Raw genomic sequence first — 11078 nt, 5'->3', positions numbered from 1 at the left:
ACAATCACTTCTAAATCACTTAAATATCTTTATCTTATTCCTTGCTAAATTTTAATGCTTCACTTCTTGCTCCCAAGCTTAATAGTGAAATAGAGGAAGATAGAGACAGAGATAGAGAGCATGTCCGTACTAGGTGTCAATCATTCTACTATGCATTTTATATGCTTCCTCTTAATTCATCCTCACAGCCATCAGGTGAGGGATGACCCTGAAGAGACTTTAAATAACCTGCCCAGAGTCACACATCTAGAAGTGGTGAAACGGACAGAACCCTAGAGTCAGCCTCCATGCTGCATGGTCTCAACCACCACTCCATACACCCTGTAGGTCTACCTAACATCCCACCCTCCCTACACACTTAGCCAGCCAAAAACCCAATGGAGCCATCATCCTGGATGTTTTTCTTCATAAAATCTCATTTTCATGAGGCTGCTGCCAACCAAGCTTCCCATCTTGCTGTCATTCTTAGCTCTTCTCTCTCCTTGCCTACAACATCTGCTGAGTCACAGGAGTTTGTTGTTTCTTCCTGTGTAGTTTTTCACACTATATCTTCTTTGTGGTCTCACTCCCACCCGCAAGTCCAATCCCTCATGATGTCATATCTGAACTACTGATCCCCAATTTGTTTCCCTGATTCTTTTCCTCATTTTATACTTATGACTTGATTAATCTTCCCAAAATATTACTGTGCACACATTGCCTTCTCCATGCTTAAAATGTCCAGGAGTGTCCCTTTCATAAAGCATCCCCTTTCCCAGCATCTCCAATGTTAACTACCTCAACTTCTCTAATAGAATCCTCATATCCTACCAAGATGGTTGTTTCCTCAACTCCCTTCAACTTTCCATATACAATGTGTTTTCCATGCCCTTTCCCATAGAGTTCCTTCTACAGTGAGTGACCTATTTCTCTCTCTGCACTTGTCAATGTTCTAGCCCTCCTTCAAGGGCTACCTTAGGTGCTATACATTTTATAGTTGTGCCTCAACTTTTCCAGATTCTTACCACTTTCTGAATCTTATAATACTGTCTGGATCACATGTTTGGTTCTAAGCCAAAGATGCCTTAGTCATCTTTATTAAGGATATCTGGTCTCATATATATATATATATATATATATATATATATATATATATATATATTCAGAGTCAACCATAGCTTTACTATGAAGGACATCTCTAATTCCCCAGGATAATTTTGAATTAAAATATTTTGCTTGTTGTAATATCAAAAGCCCTGAGTTTAACTTCAGAAAATAAAGTGGGTGACAATCTATACATTTCATTTTTATTTTTAGTAGATAGTTAAAGGGTATGTAATAAAGACTGCTCAAGTCTAAATAGGTCCTTCTTGAACTGTATAACCATACATAAGTCTCATTTCTTCTCTGGGCATGTTATTTAAAATAGTGAAATTGGGTTAAATGAGTGGTTGTCAGAGAATAAATCTTGGGATTCTTAGAGTTCTAGAGACCTTTTCAAGGGTGTTGTGGGGGAGAGGGCATAGAAAGGTGGTCAAGGAGGTAGGCTCCACCATCCCCCAGGTCCTCATACCTTCTTTAGAAATATTCCTCTTGGATCTATTTTACCGGTTTATATTTCTACCCACAATTCCACTCTATAAGACATTCTCCATGGTTTTAAAATATTTGAAAATTACTAAAATAGATTACTTCTAAAGTTCCAGCTTTCCCATTTTTTAATCTGTTGATAAGGATAAAGGAGAATAATGTCTAACATGTATTGAGCTCTTACTAAGTGCCAAGTACTGTGCTAACTCTGATTTTCCCATTTTATAGGAGAGGAGAAGGGCTTGCATTAAGGCCTCATGGAAGTGAACAAAGTCAAGATGGGAGTTGCAGTCAGGGTGACTTACCTATTACACTGCCTTTTAAAGTTGTCTAGCCAGAAAGGTTAGGAGCTAGAGCACACCCACACTTCACCTGCTTTGTGATAAGAAGAGAACACAAATGACAAAGCAAGGTTTATGTCCTTCCCATAATTGTCTGATGAAGGTGGATCAGCCAGCTGGTCAACCTTGATTACATCAGTAGGAACAAAAAGCTGAGACAGGGGTGTCTGTAATATTCACGGCTGGAAGATGCTCTTATCTCTATGGCTGCATTGTTTAGTGCCTGGCAGAACACTGGGCTTTGCAGGGATTTAACTAGACCTGGCCTTCCAAGGGCTTAGCATTTTTGGCAATACCACTGACCTCTCCAGAAAACCACAAAATGGCTCAAAACTCAGATATTGAATTGAGCCCAAAAGAACCTTCCCTAAGCTCATCCACAAACCAATATACACAAGGCAAGTGTCTCTAGCCAGGGAATAGCTTATATATAACTATGCAAATCCAAGACATTACTAGCACTAAGAGACTCCAACGTGTCTTAAATAAAAAAAATATGAACAAAGAAAACTGGCAATTTCCATTCAGAGAAAACGGTTATCGCCTGAGCGTGGTTCCAAGATAAGCAAGATTTAACCACAGCCAGACCATTTGCCTCGGAACCTAAATCCTGCAATAAAATCTGGAACTAAATCCTGCAATAAAATCTGTAAGTTCCTTGTGCTGCCAAAATGTCTGAGAAGGGCTGGTCCAGCCACCCAATCAGACCCATCCAATGATTTCCCCTCTGCTGACAAGGGTTCTCTGTGTGTGTGCTGTGCAGATTGGAAACTAGATTAGAATTTAACAGAAACTGCTCCTCACTGCTGATTTTACAAGAGCCACCATATAATTCTGCTCAAGTTGTGAGCCTTATTCTGAAACTCTCGATATTGTCATGGAAATTATCACTGAGCTAGACTCCAATCAATTATTTTCTTTTTCTTTCTTAAACTAGGGCAGGGGAATTGAATGGAGGGGGAAATTGGGCCTTTAGCAGAGAAAAAACACAATGCAGCATTTCAGAAGATGAATACAGTAAATTATCAAGCTTTTAAAAATGGCATTTCTCTCTGGTTCTTGCCTATTTTCCACCTCCTCCTGCTCATTCTTCAAAAGATCTCAGCTTCTCTCCTTCAAACACAGTGACCCTAGCTTCACTCCTTTGGTTACATTACCTCCCATGGTGGGAGTGGCCGGACAGTGAGGGTCCCCAAGCCAGTCCTTGAGAACAGACAGAATTGGCTGGTGCTCCCCCTTTTTTCTGAAGCTGTCAGTGGCCTAAATAAGGCTCTACTGAAAAAGTATAGCAGAGCCTGGCCAGCATGGCTCAGTGGTTGAACGTCGACCTATGAACAAGGATGTCACGGTTCAATTCCCGGTTGGGTTGCAGGCTCAATTCTCCAATCAATGATTGTCTCTCATCATGGATGTTTCGATCTCTCTATCCCTCTCCCTTCTTCTCTGAAATCAATAAAAAAATATTTTAAAAAAAAATAAAACATATAGCTGATGCTATTTTTATTAAACTTTACTTTTCTGAGTAGAACACTCAAGGAAGTGACACCCTAGTAGAAGGGCCAGGGCTTCTGTTATTCATTTTCAAAGCTAAATTTAAGAAGTGGTCATTATATATATTAAAAGGCCTGGGGTTGGGTCTCCAATAGTTTCCTAAAAATAAAGCAGTGACCAAAAAATGAAAAATAAAAGAAAGAGAGAAGGAATGGAAAAGAGAGCAAAAATAAAGCCAAGATTAAAACCATTCACTGTGAAATAAACCTACCAACATGGTTTTCCCCTGCAGTGTCTGTGGTCAGCGAAAGAACAGAAAAGCCTACGCAGCGCCATCTTCTGGCAGTGTGAAGTAATAGCGTAGCAAGCGATGGATTTTTCAGATATTTTGTTTATATTTTAAGAAACTACTCAAGGTTTTCTTTCCTCAAGGCAATTGTCATCATAACTAGTACCTTATCAATATTTCTCTTCCCCAAATCAAAATAGGGGACTGCTGAGTTGCTGTCAAGGAAACTTCGGGATCCAACACCTGGAGGCACCCAACACCTGGAGGCACCGTCCAGGAGTCTATGCTTCCACAGTTACCTTCTATACCAAGATGTAGACAATGCCCTTTGGATTAGCTGATTGAAATAGAGAAACATCATGGAACTGAATGTTCTAAAAAGGTACTTTGTCATCTGGTGACAACCTCCATCCTGCAGCTCCAGAGTACCTGGAGGGATCCTGAGTTCTTTGAGACATTGGGCTACATGCAAACACAAACTCCCCAGCAATTACCGTCCTCCCCAAGACAAAAGCTCAGAGTCCAGATTCACCAGGGCTCATTTCTGACCGTGAATTCTGTGCTGTGACTGTGTGGGGCAGGGGAGGTTGGAGGACAAGCCGTGGTGACTGGAAGATGTGGTAATGCTTTCTTTCTCCTGAGATAAGGAGATGTGTGAGAAGCAGCCGGCTCGGTCTGGGAGGTGGACAAGCTCACCCGCTTTATCTGTGTCCCCCAGGCGTACCTGGCCGGAAGCTTTGCATTGAGATGAACCCAGACCTACCAAGGACTTCCCAGCTGAGGTGGAGCTTGTGGGGAGCTAAGGAAAAAGACACATCCCTTCTCCCCACCCTCCAACTGCAAAGGAAGGTTCCCAACATGGCACGAAAATGGCCACATGGGTACAGGTCAGATAATACTTCACACTGTAAAACCTGAAACAGGATATTAGCTACCTACACAGACTGTAAAACCAAGGACGTAACTCTCTTTGTTCCCAAGCCAGGAAACAGCTCAAATTTCAGATCAAAGTAAAAACTACATCAAGAACACCTGTATGTGACATCTTGTGAAAGCAGCCTCACCTCAGTGTAATATTGGTGAATTTGGGAGCTCGTGGTTGCTCTGCAATAAGAAATTCAGATTTAAAAAGGGTGTTGGCTGGTGTCGGAAGCTGAGGATGGCTGAGATGGTTCCAAAGGTGGTCATTGGAAAATAGGTTGGAAGGTAGTCAAAGTCATGTCAGTCAAGCACCTCTGAGTGTTTCCTGGGGAAGTAATGGAAAGCCTTTGTTTTTCAAAGAATATTCATGGTGGGGGGGGCAGGGCTATTCCAGCCCCTTGTCAGGGGAATCCAGTCAACAATACAATCTGAGTGCTCTCTCTAAAAAAAAAGTAGCAAGTCACTTTTCCTAGTGCTTCTTTCTTCCAAGAGAATATTAACCCATTGGATTGCTAACTAGTTTGTTCCATTCTGTTTGATTCAAGGGGACAGGGACTCCTTTGCAAAACCTCTCTTAGGTGGAAGGGCCAGCCAACTGCTGCTCATTATCCACTCTGGCTTAGTAGCACCTAATTGATGCTTGGTTAAAAGCTGTAGGTCTTTATGAATCAACCTTTCAGTTTGGCAGGATGATCCCAGTGGGACAACGAGCAGTGTGAATGCATATATCCCAGGAAGGCCACTCAGTATTTTAAACTCAGGAGCCTGTTTTTCAGCTTCTTGGGTCGCTCTCTGATTGTTAAGGTGAATCTGGGAGTGAGAGAGTTAGAGGGGGTCAGAGACAAGTTAAGTGTTGGGGAGTTAAGAGCTGGACCTTTGACTGAGGACTTGCCTGTAGCTATAGGCTTCCTTTATAAACTGCCTTAGGATTCTTTGAACAACTTAAGAAGACATCTGCTGCTTTTCTCTCTTTTTAACTCTTAAATCTGGCAGGATTATAGACTTTGTGGGGCAGAGACAAAAAAAAAAATAGTAACTGGTAACCATCCATTTATCCAGCAATTGCCATGAACTGGCTACTATGTGAAATGCTGGGAAAATAATGATGATACACAGCCCTTGCCTTCCTGCCTAGAGAGAGAGACAAAGACACAACTGAATTACAAATTATTCAGAATTATGGCAGAACTCTAGGTTGAAATGTGGGTGCCCCCCAAATTAAGCAGCCCAGTGATCTATAAGTCACTCTGCCTCTCTGACTAACCTCACCTCAAACCATTCTTCCTCCTGCTCAGTTTTCACTTTTCACACATTTATCTCCTCTTTGTTGCTCCAAATTGCTAAGCACCTTTTCCAATCCAGGGCCTTTGCATTTGCTACGACCTCTGCCTAAAACACTCTTTCCCCAGCTTTTGTCATGTTGCCTCACCTTCACCCTTAAGCTTTTGGCTTAAATGTCTCCTCCTCAAAGAGACCTTCTTTGAGGCCTCCTCAGACTCAGAGACTATACATTTAACTTTTTCTATTCTAATGCTTATCTAAAAATTTTCAGCACTGTCCAAGAAAATCAGAGCTGGGCTCTTGTTAAAGGCAATCAGACATATTTTACTTACACTACTGCAGTGAAGGAGAGAGTCTCCAGTCTAATAGACTGAACTCAACTCTAAGACAAAGGTGACTGACAGGAATGTGAAGTATAGCATAGGGAGTATAGTCAATACTATTATAATAACTATGTGTGGTGCCAGATGGTATTAGACTGATCAGGGTGATAATTTCATCCTATCTAATAAAAGGGTAATATGCAAATTAACCATCACTCTGTCACAAAGATGGAGGTGCCCATAGCCACAATAGGGCGGTGCCCAGTCCTCTCAGCTTTGCCCGAGTCCCCCAGTCCCTGGGGGGTGGCCTCTGAGAGTGGGCAGCATGAGCGGCTTGGCAGAATGCTTGCTTTGTCGCCACGGCAACAAGGCAAGCATTCTGCGCCTGGCAGCAGATGGGCCTCTGGGCAGTGGAGAGCCTCTGGGCAGCAGGTGCGGAGCAGCCAGGCCCTTCAGAGAGCTACTGGTGCACAGTTTTGTGTGCAGGGCTACTAGTAAGGTATATAAATGTCTAATCACTATGTTGTATACCCAAAACTAATATAATATTATATGTCAACTGTCATTGAAAAAAAAATTAAAAAAAAATACAAAGGTGACCAAGGTTTTAAAGAGAGAACAGATAGGAAACCAAGGCATTAGGGGGCTATAGAGAAATGGAATATTACAGCAGGGGCATAAGGAAAGAATTGCTGGAAATGCTTTGGCAATGTCTGTTGAGACAATGTACTTGTGGTTTGGCAGCATTGTGGTTTTTTTTAGCAAAGACTCAGCCCAGGAGCTGGGGTCACCTTTAGGGACACACCTAGTGTAAGTAGAAACCAGACTAAAATCTGGTCAAATGTCTTAGCACATTGTTCAGGCAAGTCCTTTGTACCATCTGGGAGTTGACAGTTCCCAACTCACACATTTATTCTTAGTGAGTTTTTAAAAAAAATCAATATCTAGAATTCATTGGTATCTCTAGCTTCTTTTCCAAATAGGACACAACTCATCCAAATTTTAAATTCCTACATTTCCTTGGTCTGTTTTTAGATACCATGTTGAGATCATCAGAGCTTTATTTATCAGACATTTTAATAATTAAAACATTTATTTTTATAATATACTAGAGGCCCAGTGCACGAATTCATGTACGGGCAGGGTTCCTTGGCCTGGCTGGCGATTGAGGCCTATCAGGGGGCCAGCAGGGCAGGGGAGGGGGGGCTTCATGAGGTTGGCTGTAGGAGCACACTGATCTCTAGGGGGTCAGTGCTGGTGGTCAGTGCTCATCATAGCGACTGGTCGACTGGTTGTTCCAGTTGTTTGGTCATAACTGTCGCTTAGGCTTTTATACATATAAATTTTACTGTGTGTGTGTTTTTTTTTTTTTCTCTTTTCTCCTTTTACCCCACATCTGCCTTTTGAATTTATATTGTTCTATTTTGCCAAGTACAATTTCCAGAAATTATTTCAGTTAAAGTTTAAGGATGGTTAAAAAAATGTTCTCCCATTTGAATTGAACAGTGGTTTGGTTGGGTATAGAATGTTTATGGCAGTTATATTTTCTTCTTGCATCCAGTGTTGTTAATGAGAAGACTTATGCCGATCTTATTCTTATTCTTTTGTAAAGAAGCTTTTTTCTTTCCCCTTGCTGTAAGGTTTTTAGATTTCCTCTTTATCTTAGGTGGTCTGCAATTTTTCTACAACATTGGTAGATGTGGATTATTTTATATGCCTCCTGTCCAATACCTAGTAATCCCTTTTAGTCTGAAAATGCATATCTTCATCAAATTTGATGTTTCTTCTATTATTTTTTAAACTATTTATTTCTATCTATTCTCTGTGTTCTTTTCTTTCAGATCTCTCTTAGAACTTCCGGTTTCTTAATTTTTCTTTGCCATTTTATTTTGTGTTCTGAGAAAATTTCTCAACTAGATCTTCCAACTACATGTTCTCTTCCCAGTTCTATGCATTCTGCTGTACATCTATTAATTTTTCCTTTTATTTCAACACCTTTCTATGTCCAAGATTTCTAGTTGAGTCTCTTTTTTTGAATGCATATTTCTCCCTCATCTTTCTGTATTTGATGTGTTCATTTGATGGCTTTAGTTCTCAGAACTTGTGTTGGTTGAGTCTGCTGATTCTGTTTTATTAGATGGACTTTCTTAAATGTTGGTTGAGTCTTGTTTTGGAACTGACTTTCATATCTTTGACTTTCTGTTCACCAAATGAGAGTTGGAATATACTGTCTGTTGTCCCTGAAGATAAACCAGAGGTAGATGTACTGCTAGCTGGGATGGTCAGTAGCTAGTCTTCTGGTCACAGAGAACCCCAGGGAGCTATTTAGCCTCTCAGATCCAATGCCTCTGCTTACTACTTCTGCCTGAGGGCACACCCTCCTGATGCTACCCTCACAAGTGTGTCCTGTACGGTGGTGGTGAGAAGAGGAGATAAGCCATCTGGTCTCTCCTAGTATGATATTGTAGAAGTCACATTGATGGTGTAGAGCTCCTTAGAGGTCCTTTCTGTTTCAGTATCCAATCCTTAGTACTTACACAGAATATCTGAAGCCACTCCCAACTGAAAGCAGACCTCTCCTGGGTGTGTTTAGGGCTACAGCTTCATCAATTATTCATATCCCATCTGCCTCAAGCCTTTCAGAAATTCTTTATAATTTCTGGTCTATAGAGAGTCACCCTTCTTGCTTTACAGCACTGTTATGGTTCATTTTATTCTATATATTTGGGGTAAGAAAAGGACATTGTAGCATATGCTCAGTTTATCATCTTAATAGCATCTCTGGCATTTTATTTGCAAATTTGTTTTTGATTCATAGCTGTACAAGAACTATAAACATAAGGGTACATATCCAATTTATTGTACACATTTAAGTAATATCACAATTGAAATAATTGAACAACACAGGGAAATCACCAGTTTTTAAAATATTCTTAGAAATGGTGTCTATATATTATCCCTGTTTAAGAGATATTGTTCTGGGCTTTTGAATGAGAACTTACTTTGTTTAGACTAGATTCAAAAATTACAGAGGGAGAGACTAAAAATAATATTTTCCCCCTGCCTCCTGCCTCAGCTGTGAAGTTTTAATGATTGAAGCAACACAAGGGCTATTATTCTCTGGAACAATCCCTGTCTCAGGCTGTAGCAGTATATTTTGGTCCTGCCAACCTGCTGGTCAAGCAGAACAGGTGGAAGTAAGGGGAAAATAGCTGATACATAAAGGACAGGGCTTATGCAATGTTTTTAGAATGTCAATTAGTATTCAAACATATTGCATTGACTTGTCTTGACAATCACCTGGATGCTTTGATGTTAGTGAGTTGGGTATTATCTCCATTTTACATATAAGAAAAACAGGATCAGAGAAAGAAGTCACCTGTCCAAGGTGCCACAGCTACTCTTAACTAGGAAGCCAAAGTCCTTTACAAGGTGTATCAGTCAGCATCCCAGCAGGACAAAGACGGCACACAGAGCTTAGGATAATTCAAAGAGGGTTTAATAAAGGGTCTACTTACAATGGTGTGGTGAGGTGTAGAGAAAAGACAAGTGAGGGTCCTCAGGCCAGTGAGAGGGAATCAGTTACCACCACCAGGTTTGATGAACAAGGGGAGGAAATGATCACTGAATAGGCTCCTAAGCTTTGGTAGAGCCCAAAGACCTCTCTCTAGATAACAGGTTTAAATACATTTGATAAAATACTTAAAATTATAAAAGCAGCCAATTCTATTAAAATACCATGAGTAAGTATTTATATAAAAATAAGTTTGTGATGTATTACTCTAAATGCTTTATGAAACAAGATCTGATGGTAAGTCTAGTAAAGACAACAATTTCAGAGTAGTGATGAACATAAAGATACGTGGACATATCTGCATGTCTGTGGAGTAATATGAAAAGAGCCATGATGGCAGCCACAGGTATTGCTTTACCACTATGATGTGCTGTCTAACTTGACAATTAAAGAAAATGCCAAATGTTGGTCAGAGGTCAGTGAACATAAAGATTTATATTCATTTTCTCCATTAGAGGGGGAAGTATACAGATTTCCTCAACTCTATCCATAGATCCCAGAGTAACAGCAATAGAAATTTATTTTCTCACAGTTCTGGAGGCTGGACGTCTGAGATCAAGGTGTGGACTAGGTAGACACTTCTGAGACCTCTCTCTTTGGTTTGTGGATGGCTCTCTTCAGCCTGTGCCTTTAGGTGGTCTTCTGCCTGTGCCCTAATCTCTTATTCTTGTAAGGATACAATTTGATTGGATTAGGGATCACCCTATGATGTTATTTGAACATGATCACCTCTTTAAAGACCCCATCTCAAAATACAGTTGCATTGTGGGGTTTGGGGACTTCAGCATAGGAATTTTGAGGGAACCTAATTCATCCCATAACAGAGAGGATTCTGTTAAGATGATGGCAGTTATCCTATTCCAGAAATGAATCTTAATCCCCATGAATTTCTAGGGGTCTTAATGTTCCTTTATCCATTTCAAGAGAGTCCTATCCCCACAGTCCTGTGGTCACCAGTCTGACTATGGTGGCTCTGATGGGAGGCATTGGAAACCCCTATCCTGACAAGAAAACAGTTCTTCTCAGAATTATGTTCCATCCCAATGTTCTTCATGCTGATTGTATTGATTGTGTTAACTAATCATTGCACGATGTCTCTTTCTTTGAGGAAACTGTAATTGAAAGTGTTCTTGATATTCATTTGTCTAGTCTATGTCAAGGTTAAGAGCTGGGCCTCTGTAATCAAACAAATGTAGATTTAAATCTCAACTTTTATACTCCTAGGTAGTCAGTTATCAAATTTCCTCAGCTCCTTCTTTTTAATTATAGTTATAATTATATGTAAACTA

The sequence above is a fragment of the Plecotus auritus genome (genome assembly GCF_963455305.1).
Source record: "Plecotus auritus genome assembly, chromosome: 1".
NCBI classification, from domain to species: domain Eukaryota; kingdom Metazoa; phylum Chordata; class Mammalia; order Chiroptera; family Vespertilionidae; genus Plecotus; species Plecotus auritus.
This window is presented reverse-complemented; position numbering follows the sequence as displayed.